Below are 15,190 nucleotides of genomic sequence, written 5' to 3'. Positions count from 1 at the left end.
AACACACACACACATGTTTAATACCCCATGACTGCCTGTGTGTGTGTGTGTGTGTGTGTGTGTGTGTGTGTAAAAATACACCATGAACTATGGTCCTCGCAGTTACCACCTGCCACTGATGAAAAATTGCATATAATAATCATATAACACATAATGAATGATGAAAAAATAAATACTGTTCATACGTAATGTCAAAAAAAAAGATCTACGCATATGATACAAACTACAAAGCGATAAGGTCACAAGAAGATGAAGAGGAGGCCGTACACCTGCAGACGACGTACTTGATGTAGTTTGGCGTCGGCCCAAGAGATGGCGCTGCTGGTCTATATCTGCCTCACATTTTCTTTATCGCTTTTAGATAGAAGCTTTCCCATCTTTCTTCTATAGTCTTTGGTTATTATGGATACTGCTGCTGACTTCACCAGACAACAACACGGTGCTGGACATTCCTGGGATGAGACGCACCCACGCTGGAAACGAGTTTTAGAGACTAATGATAGTAAATTAATATGGAAATCTATAAATTGGAAAGGAAACCTTGAAAGTGAATACATTGATAAGCCAGAGGACGAGGAACTTAAGGAACATCTCGAAAACTTATTTAAACCGCCAAACATGTGTAATCTTGAAGACCATGTTGTTGAAGGTGCACCGAATGTACCGATTCTAGACGACCCATTCACGCCTGATGAGTTAGACCAGGCCCTGAGTAACATGAAAGTTAATAAAAGCTTCAGTGGTCTGTGCCCAGGTATTGTTAAACATTTAACAGTGACGTGGTTATTATTTTTCTTGACAATATTCAATGTAATATTTAACAGATGGTGTTATCCCCTTGCTTGGTGCTATAGTAAATTAGTAGTTATTTTTAAGTCAGGCAATAGGATGATATGTAATAACTATAGAGGTATTAGCATAATGGACACTCTTGCAAAAATTTATGATGTATTAATATTAAACAGACTAAGACTTTGGTTCGATATAGACAAATGTCAAGCTGGAACACAGAAAAATAGAGGCTGTATCGAACAAATTTTGAGTTTAAGATTGCTATGTGACTATGCTAGATATAAAAATGTAAAGTTATATGTTTTTTTTATAGACTTTAGTAAAGCATACGACAGAATTCCCCGATTAAAGCTAATAAATCGCCTTCGAAATTTAGGGTGTGGGGGAGTCATGCTACAAGCAATTAAGATAATGTATGTGTGTACACAGAATATACTTAAATCAGCAATTATAGATACGTCTATTGGCGTGCGTCAAGGTGCTCCGTCAAGCTGCTTGTTGTTCGTTATATATATATTGATCATATGATACGGATGTTAAGGAGAGCAGTGCCAACCGACGGTTTCCTTGGCAGTTTACATGCGTTACTTCTGATGGGCGACTCAGTGATACTTGCTACGAGTCGAGAAATGTGTAAAAATAAACTTGATATTGTGTGTCAGTTTTGTAAGGAAAGTGGAATGGAAATTAATGAAAGGAAAACATTTTTTTTTTTTGTAATTAATGGTCTAGATTGTGATAGACGTTGTTTGTCGAGCGAGGTAGTGAGGGTGAAATACGATTCAGAGTACATGTATCTGGGCGCGTGGCTTACTGATTCGGGTAAGAGTGACGCGGCAGTGGCTCGGCATGAAACCGTAAGTGAAGCAGTGGTAAATAAATTTTCAATATTTTGTGCAAGCAATACCCAGATGCCATTCATATATAAGAAAACTGTATTTGATGCTGGAGTGATGGCTTCGTTGTTATAGAGCGCAGAAACATGGCTGACAAACAAAACAAAAGGAATAGAAAAGCAGTACAACAAGCTAGTGAAATGTTTATTAGGTGTGCGTAAGAACACTAGCATGAACTTGTGTATGGTCGAAGCAGGTATTCCTCCATTGCAAAGTATTATTGAGAAAAAAAAGAGGAAAATTCATTAAAACAAAGCGGGAGCGAGTCGATATGAGCGAGCCTTTCCATTTAGTGTATCAGCTGTGTAGAGAAGCAAACACTCCAGGTTTCGCTTCCTTGAAAGAGTATCTATGGAGGACGAAAACACGAACCCAGTGGATAAAGATGCTGATTATGTTCGGATGAAAGCAGCGAGTGCACCAAACTGAACACATACGTCACAAACATGAACCCGAATATGACAGTGCATCCAGTTTACGTCACGGAGGTGTTCATACCAGACTTTAAGCGAGAGTCATTCACAAGGCTGCGGGTGATGTCTCACAACCTTCGCGTGGAGGTTGGGAGGTGGAGCCGCACGCCGCGTGAGGAACGTGTTTGTCAGTGTAACAACACAAGTGTGCAGACGAAAAGCATGTACTAATCGAATGTTTATTATCGGAACCTTGTCGTGATAGATACCCAATGCTTAAATTTAATAGTATTATAGAGCTTCTTAATGAAAATGAATTTGTTTCAGAATTGTGCAATTATGTACATGAGGTATTTAAGATATATGAATAGATTTTCTGATTACAATAATAACGTTGTGCCTTCTACGTATTTTTTTATATGTATTCAATCTGGACAAAAAATAGATACATAATTACTTTTCTTTTGCATTTGTAATATGTATTTTTGTCAATAAACTACTACTACTACTACTACTACTACTACTACTGTGTGTGTGATTCACCACATACCGTTCATGAGCTAGGCTTGTCATTTCCAGCAAGCTTCTGCGTGCACGTGTGTGTGTGTGTGTGTGTGTGTTTGACTCACCACATACCGTTCATGAGCTAGGCTTGTCATTTCCAGCAAGCTTCTGCGTGCACGTGTGTGTGTGTGTGTGTGTGTTTGATTCACCACATACCGTTCATGAGCTAGGCTTGTCATTTCCAGCAAGCTTCTGCGTGCGCGCGTGTGTGTGTGTGTGTGTGTGTGATTCACCACATACCGTTCATGAGCTAGGCTTGTCATTTCCAGCAAGCTTCTGCGTGCGCGGGTGTGTGTGTGTGTGTGTGTGTGTGTGTGTGATTCACCACATACCGTTCATGAGCTAGGCTTGTCATTTCCAGCAAGCTTCTGCGTGCGCGCGCGCGTGTGTGTGTGTGTGTGTGTGTGTGTGTGTGTGTGTACCAATTAAAACTGGTAATGAACTACTATTATTTGTTATAGCAATAGACTGCCGTAATATAGCAGTAGTGGTAGGGATTTTGAGGGTTTGTAGTGTCAATTTCTTCCCTCCCCGTCCCTGGGGTATAAACTAATCTCTATGGCATGTAGCCTCTCTCTCTCTCTCTCTCTCTCTCTCTCTCTCTCTCTCTCTCTCTCTCTCTCTCTCTCTCTCTCTCTCTCTCTCTCTCTCTCTCTCTCTCTCAACACGGAAAAAGTGTGATAGTCAGTTTCTGGTCAATACACGTATCGGGTGCGTATGTCATATCATAAGCTTCTGCTGATATGAATGTTTCGCATGTTTTTTTTCTGAATATTTTCTGACTTACAAATTCATAAAGGACAACACTGAGGGGAAGGAGATATTGGCCCTGATCACAGTGGCCAAGAAACTCAATCGGGAGTGAGGAAGGAATGAAGCCTGGGAGATGGTATTATTGTTCAGTGGGCGATCAAATGTTTTATCCTGGTGATACATCCCCTAGCGCAGTAACTATGCACCCCCTGTACAACCAAAAAAAATAAAAAATAAAAAAAAATAAAGAAATAGAGAAAAAAGAATATTATTAAAATCCTATCCGGCTTTTAGCTTAGAGGACGCGAGACGGGGAGAGGAACGAGAAGGAGAAATGAGGTAAGAGGGCGGGAGAGGGAGGGAGGGAGGCAGGGCTGCGCTCATCACCACATCCCCGCTGCAAAAAAAAACCACCACTGGGTGCAGCCCTCATGACCACCTAATCACACCTGTTTAGTATCCCACAGCTGCCTCCACACTTGGCAATTCTCTAGGTTCCCCTTAACTGCACTATTTCTATTTTTTTTGGCAACATAAAACTTCAAGTAACTAGTTCCTAATATCCTTGTCATCACGATCACCTTCCCGCTCACTTAGGATATAAAAGGAATAATATTGGTAGTTATTTTGACAGCAAACTTTTATTTCATAAAAAAAAATATAGAGACACACACACACACACACACACACACACACACACACACACACACACACACACACACACACACGTACATATACACACACAGAAAATAATACATATTGATATACGAGTAAGAGGTACTTAATGCAAATATGTATATATATATATATATATATATATATATATATATATATATATATATATATATATATATATATATATATATATATATATATATATATATATATATATATATATATATATATATATATATATATATATATTATAATATAATATAATATAATATATATAAGAGAGAGAGAGAGAGAGAGAGAGAGAGAGAGAGAGAGAGAGAGAGAGAGAGACAGAGAGAGAGAGAGAGAGATAACCACGCAGTGCCACTGAATTTTCCACTGAATTTACAAAAGACAAGTATCTTGTTATGGTTATGCCTTTCTTCATGCATGTGACAATATACTATGGAGAATAAACGGAAATCATGGGTTGCCTTGCGGCGCTGGGCGGAACACAGAGCGGAACACATACACAGAAGAGTAAAAGGTGGTAAGTACCCAATAATATAAACACTGTAATGATATATCATAAGATAAACTAAATAACTAAAAGAAAAAGGTACACAACAAGGCCAGGATATATTGCAGAGAAAAAATGAGGTAAAAAAATAGAAGTTGCAATGATTCAAATATAAATAAATGAATATATATATATATATATATATATATATATATATATATATATATATATATATATATATATATATATATATATATATATATATATATATATATATATATATATATATATATATATATATATATATTTCAAAAGTGGTTCTGGGAAGAGAGAGAGAGAGAGAGAGAGAGAGAGAGAGAGAGAGAGAGAGAGAGAGAGAGAGAGAGAGAGAGAGAGAGAGAGAGAGAGAGAGAGAGAGAGAGAGAGAGAGAGAGAGATAATTTACATAGAATTTACATAGAAAATCAGACCACACAGACCCCATGGTCCAGACTAGGTGGTCTGTCCTTCAACCTAAGTGATTTTACATTAATCAGAAGGTTCCAAAACGTTGCATTTCTACTCTAGTTGATATTAAGTTGAAGAAAGTGACGGTCGAGCCTATTTTTGAAGGAGTCAATCGTGTTACACTGGACCACTGATGGTGGAAGCTTATTCCATTTTCGCACTACAACGTTGGTGAAGAAAAATTTGGTGCAGTCTGAATTTACTTGTCTACATCTGAGTTTTATGCCATTGTTCCTCGTGCGCAAAGTGTCATCGATCATAAACAGTGTTGATCTGTCTACATTCGTGAAACCATTAAGTATTTTAAAACATTCGATCAGTTTTCCTCGGAGGCGACGTTTCTCAAGAGAGAACATGTTAAGGGTAGAAAGCCTTTCTTCGTAGGATTTGTTGCGCAAGGAAGGGATCATTTTCGTTTCCCGACGCTGAACACCTTCTAATTTAGCAATATCCTTTGCATGGTGGGGAGACCAAAACTGTAATTACCTGGTATTTTTTTGTCTCCTTTCTTAAAAATCGGTGTCACGTTAGCCTTTTTTTCAATCCGAAGGAACGATGCCTTGTCGCAAGGACATATTGTATACGGTTGTGAGGGAGGAGAGTATTTCGCTCTTTGTTTCTTTCAGCAGAGTTGGATATACTTTGTCAGGTCCAGGACTTTTCTTTGTTTTAAGTGATTTGAGGACTTTAAGGACTTCATCGGGTTTTATTTCAAAGTTAGGCAATGCATGCTCGGGATTTACATTAGTGCTGGTGTTGGTGGTAGTGGTGGGAGGAATGTTATTATTAAACACCGAGGAAAAGTAATTGTTTAATAGGTTTTCAACGTGCTGGCTGTCAGTCACTAGTTCACCGTCGCTGTTTGTTAAGGGTCCAATTCCACTTCTGATTGCCTTTCTGTTGTTTATGTAACTGAAGAAGGATTTCGGATTATTTTTACAGTTGGCTGCAATATTTTTTTCATATCTACGCTTTGCCTGACGCACTAATCTGTTTATTCGTCGCCTGGCATCATTGTAGAGTCTAATGTTTTCGGGCGTGCTTTGTTCTTTCTTTAATCTGTAAAACAATTTTATCTCCTTGACTGAGTGTTTAATATCGCTATTAAACCAGGGTGGGCTTTTATTAGTGTTAATTCGCTTCTCGCACAAGGGGACAAATGTGTCCTGCTGAGTGAGTAAGTGATTTTTAAAGCTTAGTCAGGCGTCCTCTACATTGCCATCATCTGATAGTTGCATATCTATTAGTTTTCGTCGGATTTCTACGAAGTTGTCTCTTTTGAAATTGGGCACCTTTACTTTATTTTCAGTCACCGATGTTTGAGCTCTAATGTCAACGCGCACTAGTTTATGATCGCAGGAACCGAGGTGTTCTCCTACCGTGACATTACTGACTAGGTTATCTTGGGTCGCTATAACAAGGTCAAGTAGGTCATTTTGTCGAGTTGGTTCAGAAACCATTTGGCTTAGATACTTTTCCTCTAAAAATTCGATCATTCTATGAGACTCACCTTCTGTACCCGACAGTGTCGCCCAGTCGATATGGGGGAGGTTAAAGTCTCCTAGTATCAGTGAGTCGCTGTTATTAAGTGACTGCCTTAAAACGCTGTACATCTCTATATCGGCATCGAGTGAATGCCCCGGAGGCCTGTAAGTGACAGATATATTTAAATTGACTTTTGCAATGTTTACTCGCACGCACAAATGTTCAACGTTACTGTTTCTTGGTGTTTTGTCAGTGGGTTTTAAATAGCTTTTGACAAAAAGGGCGACACCACCACCTCTAGGGTTTACACAATCATTGTTGAAGAATCTGTAGCCATCTATGTTGTATTTGGAACTTCAATCAATATTTGTGGCGTCGATAAATGTTTCGGTTTTAGCAATTATGTCAAAGTTTTCTGTCAGAGCAAGACATCGCAGTTCATCAAACATGTTTCTTAGGCTACGCGCATTGAAACTAAGGACTCTTAGGTTATTTTGAGGCTTGGTAATAGAGGTGGTGGTACTAGAGGGTTCAGTGTTACGAGTTTGTTGTGGTGTATGGTGTCTATTTACACGGGCGGAATGGAAGGACGTGGCTGAGAGTCTTTTTTGTTGTTCGGGCGTTACGTACGGCGTCGTTGAGGAGCCTTCCGAATCTGGCTGCCCCGATGGGGGATAGGTGTATGCCGTCCTTATGGAAAAGTTTACTCTGGCCGTAGAAATGGTTCCATGCGTTAAAGAACTCGACGTCAAGCTCTCCGCAGAGAGTCTGTAGGCGGTTGTTGAGGCTGAAGGCCTTACTGTAGAAGTCGCCCTCATCCCACGTCCGTGGTAGAATTCCTGAAATCAAAATATTAGGGGATTTAGACCTATACTGCTGGATGAGCCTACGGTACTTGTCCAGCAGTTCCTCAGACCGGGTCGTGGTGACGTCGTTTGTACCTGTGTGGAGAACAAAGAGTGAGTCATTAGAGGCCACAGTGGAGACCTCGTCCAGGGGAGCTGTGATGTCGTCAACACCAGCTCCAGGATAACAGTAGTTACGCCTACGACGGGGGACTCTGCCACAGAATTCAACCACCTGATGGCGAATCATAGAGTCACCGACCAAGAAGGTGCTCTGTTCCTCGTCCTCCTCCTCCAGTACGGCAAATCTGTTGTAGCAATGAGTAGGATAAATGGCTCTAGGGGCGGGTCTGGCTCCTCCTTTCACGGGGGTGAAGCATTCAGCGTCAGCTCTACCGGTCCCCTGTGACTTGTCTTCTTCGGAAGGTGGCTGGGCATCGAGTGCAGGTGCGGAGGGTGATGAGGCGTCACTTGCAGCAGGGGCGACGATGTTGGCCTGGATAAACTCCTGCAAGGTATGAACAGTACTTGTTAGTTCGGTGATCTTCTTCTCGCCAGTCGTCAGCCTTTCGTCCTGCTGAAGGAGTCTGGTTTCCATCTGCTGTGTCAACAGGGAGATCTTGCAGACGGTCGATCGTCCTGAGAAGAAATGACCAGAGAATTTTCCTGTGCAAGTCGAGCATTTCTTTAGCGCCATCTTGGTAAGGAGGAGAGAGCAAGTGAGTAGTGTTTATCTATATATTTGCTTTTCTTTTTCTTTTTCGTAGGGCAGAGGGACGTGTGTGAGAGAGAGAGAGAGAGAGAGAGAGAGAGAGAGAGAGAGAGAGAGAGAGAGAGAGAGAGAGAGAGAGAGAGAGAGAGAGAGAGAGAGAGAGAGAGAGAGAGAAATAGGGAATGAGGAAGGAGAGATAGAAAGGGGCAGGTGGGGGTAGTTATGAGAGAGAGAGAGAGAGGGGGCAATGGAGAGGGGAGGCGAGAGAGGGGGGTGCGAGAGAAGAGGAGGAGCGAAACGCGAGGGACGAGAGGGAGAGAGAAGCAGGTGAGGAAGTAATTAAGAGGATTAGTGTGTCTCGGGGGAATACTCTGGTCAAGTCAGGTCAGGTAACTCTGCACACCTGTGTAGGGAGTGGCGTAGTAGTGGAATCTGAAAATATATAAAGAATGTGGCGGAAAGAGTGTAACACTGTGTTTTGTGTATATGTGTATATATGTTTTACAGGGCGCTAAGGCGAGAGGGTAGATACAGGCAGAGAGAAGTAGTAAAAATAAGGGCAACACTTAATCCTGTCCAGCGAAGCACGTGGTCTCACAGCAAACAGCACACCTCTGCAGGCAGCTAACTCGGTTGACAATAAGCAGTACGTAGCACAACCCGAAATAGCACACGACACACAGCACAGCAAGATCTAAAGTACAGTGCAGTACAGCAAACGAGGGTGGAATCGCAAGCGAGAAAGGTCACGGAAGTGGGAGCGCGTGCGGTTTGACCTCTCGGAGTGAGGGCAGGGCGCTGAATGAGGGCAGGGCGCTGAATGAAGAGCAGGGCGCTGAATGAGGGCAGGGCGCTGAATGAGGAGCAGGGCGCTGAATGAGAGAGAGAGAGAGAGAGAGAGAGAGAGAGAGAGAGAGAGAGCACATGCCTGTATGTACAAGGTGTACTTGTGAAGCAACAATAGTGATCGAAATGTGGGTTCCGAACAATGAATATCTCTCTCTCTCTCTCTCTCTCTCTCTCTCTCTTCACAAAACCACTTTTGATGATTCTAGTAGTCCTTCATGTTATGATAAGCACTCATTGAGGCACAAACCAACGTTGCACTCATTGCACATGGTGGTAACTCGAGTGTCTTTTCTTGGACCTCTTGTTGTTTGGCTGCACACATGGCATCTTATGCGTTGCCTTCCTTTGTTGCCCACCTCAACCTCAGTTTGTTTGAGGTAGTGACGATCGATGCTACCGCCGACCCAATCTGGTAGAGAGGTAGCGCGGCGACCTTTGCTGAGGTTTCTTGGATCTCCATAATACTCAAGAAGCTGATATGCGATGTTGTAAGTGAAGTGGCCCCGTGTCAGTTTCTTGGTTGTGTCAGTGTTGTGCTTAAGGGGCCAGATGTTGTATGCATTGAGTATTGTGATATCTATCAAGTGGAAGAAGAATTTATGATACCACTTGACAGATCTCCTGATACACTCAACCCTACTTATCTGGCTGTCTACCTTGTCCACTAGACGCATATTCAGATTGTAGTCGACCACAACATCAGGCTTTAGGATAGTCTTCCTGGTCCTGTAGTGGAGTTTCCCACTCTAAGTCATATCGGCCTTGTGGATTGTAGTTAGCAAGTGGACTGCCCGCCTATCATTCCACTTGACGGCGAGGACACCGCCAGATTGCTTTCGCTGGATATAGTGGTTTCGTTTTTTTCCCCTTTTCTTCCTCTGTGTCCTTTCTCTCTTGCTGTTAGCAGGGACTTCATCATTTTCTTTGTCACTTGAGCTGGCGTTTTCAAGCTCGGTCATCTCTCCATGGAACTTGGGCATGAAGTTTCTGTTTGGCCGCGCAGTTCCACAGGACCCTGTTTTGTGGTCATGCAGGTAATGACACAGAGCAGGGCTTGTATACCAGTTGTCGGTGTAGAAATTATGACCTCTACCCAAGTAAGGCGACATTATCTTTTTGACAATGGCACCAGAAATGCTGATAGGGTCTGCCTTGCTTACCTTTGGAATATCTGTTTCCGTGGCTGTGTATTCAATCACATCTAAGACAATTCCTGTCTTAAAGCGGACACACACTATGCGATGCGGCCTGTTCTGAGGCCGAAAGTGGGCGGAGGCTCGTCGGCCGGATGAAGCATACACACTATGAGGCGGCCTCACGGAGTACCGGGCGGCGGCCGTCACTCTGAGCTCCACCGTCGCAGCGACAACAACAACACAATTTATGTTTTATGTCCACAAACATGGATAGCCCTTGTACAGATCAATAAAACAGATCCAAAAGTCTTTATTTATCCAGACATCAGACATCGTGGAGCGTAAATAATGTGTACACCACGGCTGTCAGCGTCGCTCTGAGATAATTCCTGCCTCAAGGCCGCACCGCAACGTCATACACTCATTGAGGCCTCGGGCCGCGTCGGACGGAATTTCAAACATTAACAGAAGGCCATCGGGCCGCTTCGTGAGGCCGTGCCGCACAAATTACACCCGTACACACTGCCTTAAGGCCTCTAGCTCCGCCCACTTTTCGGCCGCCGGACAGGCCGCATCGCATAGTGTGTTTCCGCCTTTACAGTCACAGAGTACAAAGATTTTTATTCCAAAACGGTGTCTCTTGTTTGGAATGTATTGTTTGAAAACAACACGACCCTTGAATAGCACCAGGGACTCGTCAATAACCATCTTCTGGAATGGAAAGAATATATATATATTTTTTTTACAACAAAAGAGGCAGCTCAAGGGCACACAAAAAAAGAAAACAACAATAAAAATAAAAAGCCCGCTACTCGCTGCTCATAAAAAAGAAACAAAAGAGGTGTCCAAAAGCAAGGTCAAATACGAGAGGAGAGATGTCCTGATACCCTCCTCTTGAAAGAGTTCAAGTCGTAGGCAGGAGGAAATACAGATGAAGGAAGATTGTTCCAGAGTTTACCAGCGTGAGGGATGAAAGAGTGAAGATGCTGGTTAACTCTTGCATAAGGAGTTTGGACAGTATAGGGATGAGCATGAGTAGAAAGTCCAGTGCAGCGGGGCCGCGGGAGGGGGGGAGGCATGCAGTTAGCAAGGTCAGAAGAGCAGTCAATGTGGAAATATCGATATAAGATAGAAAGAGAGGCTACATTGCGGCGGAATTTAAGAGGTAGAAGACTATCAGTATGAGGAGGAGAGCTGATGAGACGAAAGGCCTTAGCTTCCACTCTATCCAGAAGAGCTGTGTGAGTGGAGCCCCCCCACACATGAGATGCATACTCCATACTTTTGATACCGTGCATTCAGCATTGAAAATATCCCTCTTACCTTCCAAATACGGTCACCAGGGTTGGGATGGTCATTATTTGCAAAGTGTAGACATCGCAGCAACAATAAGTATCTGTCCCGAGGCATATATTTTCTGAAGACAGGCGTTTGCAGAAGGGTGTCGTTACACCAGTCGTTCTGGAGAGCACGCTTCTTGGCTTGTGGCATCAACAATGTTAATGCAAAAAAAAAAATAAGCTCTCTGGGCGTGGTATCCATCCACTGCCGTCACGCAATCAATTTGCTTAATCAAATGAGGGTAATAGTTGTTTCCTTCATGGGCAATATATGATATTACCTCGTCATCGATGAAGGCTAGGAAGAATTCGCTCTCCCTTCCCTCGTCAGTACATGGCCAGTGTTATGTTATACCGCTACCTTCACACTGTTATGAATGCAAGTCTGGCACAAAGTTAGCCCCCTCTGACCAGGAAGGCGTGAAGACTGAGGTCCCACTCAAGCGTACTTGTGGCTCCTCACCTTCGTCCACCTCACTGTCCTCGTCACTACTGGATGACACCGGTTCACTGTCGTCTGACAATCTATTGCCAGTACCGTGGATCTCATATTCACTCTCGCGTTTGATTCATCACTAGCTTCAGTAAGCAACAGTGATAAGATCTTGGATGGGGTTAATTTCTGTTTATATGAGCGTCGAGCAGGAGTGTGAAACGAAGTACTGGGGCCTGGAATGGCAGGTGGCGGGATGGGGGCAGCTGCACAGCCCTGGGTGTTCTGTAGTGCCTGCAATGGCAGGCGTGGTGATGGGTACGTCACTGCAGCAGTTGTAGTGGTGCTGCCCGGGGAGAGAAAACAAACATGTAGTTATGACACACACACACACACACACACACACACACACACACACACACACACACACACACATTGTGTTAGAAGAAAGTGTTACTTACGATATATATATATATATATATATATATATATATATATATATATATATATATATATATATATATTATCAATATATCAATATATATATATATATATATATATATATATATATATATATATATATATATATATATATATATATATATATATATATATATATATATATATATATATATATATATATATATATATATATATATATATATATATATATATATATATATATATATATATATATATATATATATATATATATATATATATATATATATATATATATATATATATATATATATATATATATATATATATATATATATATATATATATATATATATATATATATATATATATATATATATATATATATATATATATATATATATATATATATATATATATATATATATATATAACACTGCTTTCATATGCATAATTTTAGATAAGTATAAATGTCATTGAGTCCTGATTATGAGCCATAGTATGCAAACAATAAGGGCATGTGCTACAGAACTTTTGTATAATATGATACTGCCGAATAGTTTATCTTTGGACCCACCTATTCTTAGTCCAGGGTTTGTGGTTGATGTTATTGATGGGGTGTTGGCCTCGTTGCGCTCACTCAAGAGCTGTGGATTAAAAGACCGTGCAGCAACAGGCTTTCGTGTTGGAGACCGCTGCCGGTGAGAAGCTGGAATGGTGGTGTCTGGGGAGAAAAATAAATTGCGTGATATTCATATGCACACCACAAGCATGAATTGTCTGATGCAATGCAATTGGTGTATGGGGGGGGGAACTAAATATTTTCTTCACATCATCATCATCTCTCTCTCTCTCTCTCTCTCTCTCTCTCTCTCTCTCTCTCTCTCTCTCTCTCTCTCTCTCTCTCTCTCTCTCTCTCTCTCTCTCTCCTCACATTCACACCCGACCTCTCCTGAGAGACGGACATGACTTCACCCCACACTTACCCGCGCTTCACACCTTGTCAACCCTGTGTTTTCGTTGTGCTCTTCGAATTGCGTTTGCTTTCACGTGCGTTTGTGTGTTCTCGCTTGTGGACTTTGTGTGTTGCCTGTGATTTCCCGACACGTGTTTAGTGTGTGTTCGCTTGTGGTTTCTGCGAGTGTGTCTGCCTGTGGTTGCCTCTGTGATTTATGTTTCCGGTGTTTTTGCGTGTGATCTGGCTGTTTCCGAGTGTTCTGCGTGGGTTTCAGAGTGATTCAAGTGTGTTGTGTTTCCGGTGTTTTTGCGTGTGATTTGCCTGCTTCCGAGTGTATTACGTGGGTTTCAGAGATTTTTGAGTGTGCTTTTGTGTTTCCGGTGTTTTTGCGTGTGATTTGGCTGTTTTCGAGTGTTCTGCGTGGGTTTCAGAGTGTTTCAAGTGTGTTGTGTTTCCAGTGCTTTTGCGTGTGATTTGGTTGTTTCCCTGTGCTCTACGTGGGTTTCAGAGTGTTTTGAGTGTGCTGTTGTGTTTCCGGTGTTTTTGCGAGTGAATTGAGGGTGTTTAATCGTGCTTATGCTTGAGTTTCTGAGTGTTTCATGTGTTCCGAGTGTGTTGTTGTCTTCCCGAGTGTTTTACGCGTGATTTGGGTGTGTCGTCAACTCACCCTTTGAATTCCGTGAGGATTCAATCTGCTCCTCCTCACTACACCCTCTTTAAATCCCCTAGAGGATTAACACTTCCAACACCCCTTTCCCTCACCTCACCTAAGCCCCCCCCACCCTCGCTCACCTCACATCCCTTTTGCTCCTCCTCACTACAAATCCCATAGAGGATTAGCCCTTCCTACTCCTCCCTCACCTCCACATATTTCTAAGCCCTTCCCCCCTCACTCACCTTACCTCACATCCTATTTACCCATCCCTTCACCCACCTTACCTCGCCTCTTCTTGATCTCACACACCTCACTCACCTCACATCCCTTCCTACTCCTCCTCTCTCCCACTTTACCTCCTTTCCCAAACTCCCTCTCACTCACCTCACCTATTTCCTAACCCTCCTTGATCTCACACACCTCACTCACCGCCTCTCTTTCCCCCTCTTTACTCACCTCACATCCCTTCCTACTCCCCCTCTCACACTTTTCCTCCATTACTAAACTACCTCTCACACACCTCACCCCCTTTCCTAATCCCCTTCACTCTGTGTTTTTATCTCTTTCATTCCAGCTAAGATGGCGCCTAAGAAGTGCAGTACTTGTAACGGTAGCTTCTCAGCTCACTTTTTTTTACAGGGCGTTCTGCTGTCTTTCGAGTGTGTCTCTCCAGGCAGCATCTCGAGACAAGATTGCAAGAGCAGGAAGAGAAAATGAAAGAAGGCCAGAATAAAATAATAGAGCTTTCTCTCACCAGGCAACATCTCGAGACAAGACTGCAGGAGTTAGAAGAGAAGATGGAAGCAGGTCAGAATAAAATAATAGAGCTTTCTGGCACTGTTGCCTCCTTGCAGGAATTCATCCGGGCTAACGTTGCTGTGGTGCCAAACCTTCTCCAACCGCCCCCTTGCCCTTAGCGGTACCGTCGACACCAATGGACAACACCACGCAACGGGAAGATGCTAGTGGCGCCGCCCATGATGGCTTCACCGTAATGAATGGAGGAGGCAAACCAGCCAGACAAGCGATTTATACTGTTCATTGCTTCAACAGGTTTGCCATTCTGGAGGAGGAGGACGAGCAGGAGAGCACCTTCCTGGTGGGTGACTCCATGATTCGCCTGCGGGTCGTTGAGTTCTGCGGCAGAGTTCTTCGTCGAAGACGGATCTATTGCTATCCTGGTGCTGGGATCGATGATATAACTGCTGCTCTTGAGGAGATCTCCTCCCAGGCTACT

The sequence above is a fragment of the Eriocheir sinensis genome, unplaced genomic scaffold (genome assembly GCF_024679095.1).
Source record: "Eriocheir sinensis breed Jianghai 21 unplaced genomic scaffold, ASM2467909v1 Scaffold1177, whole genome shotgun sequence".
Lineage (NCBI taxonomy): Eukaryota > Metazoa > Arthropoda > Malacostraca > Decapoda > Varunidae > Eriocheir > Eriocheir sinensis.
This window is presented reverse-complemented; position numbering follows the sequence as displayed.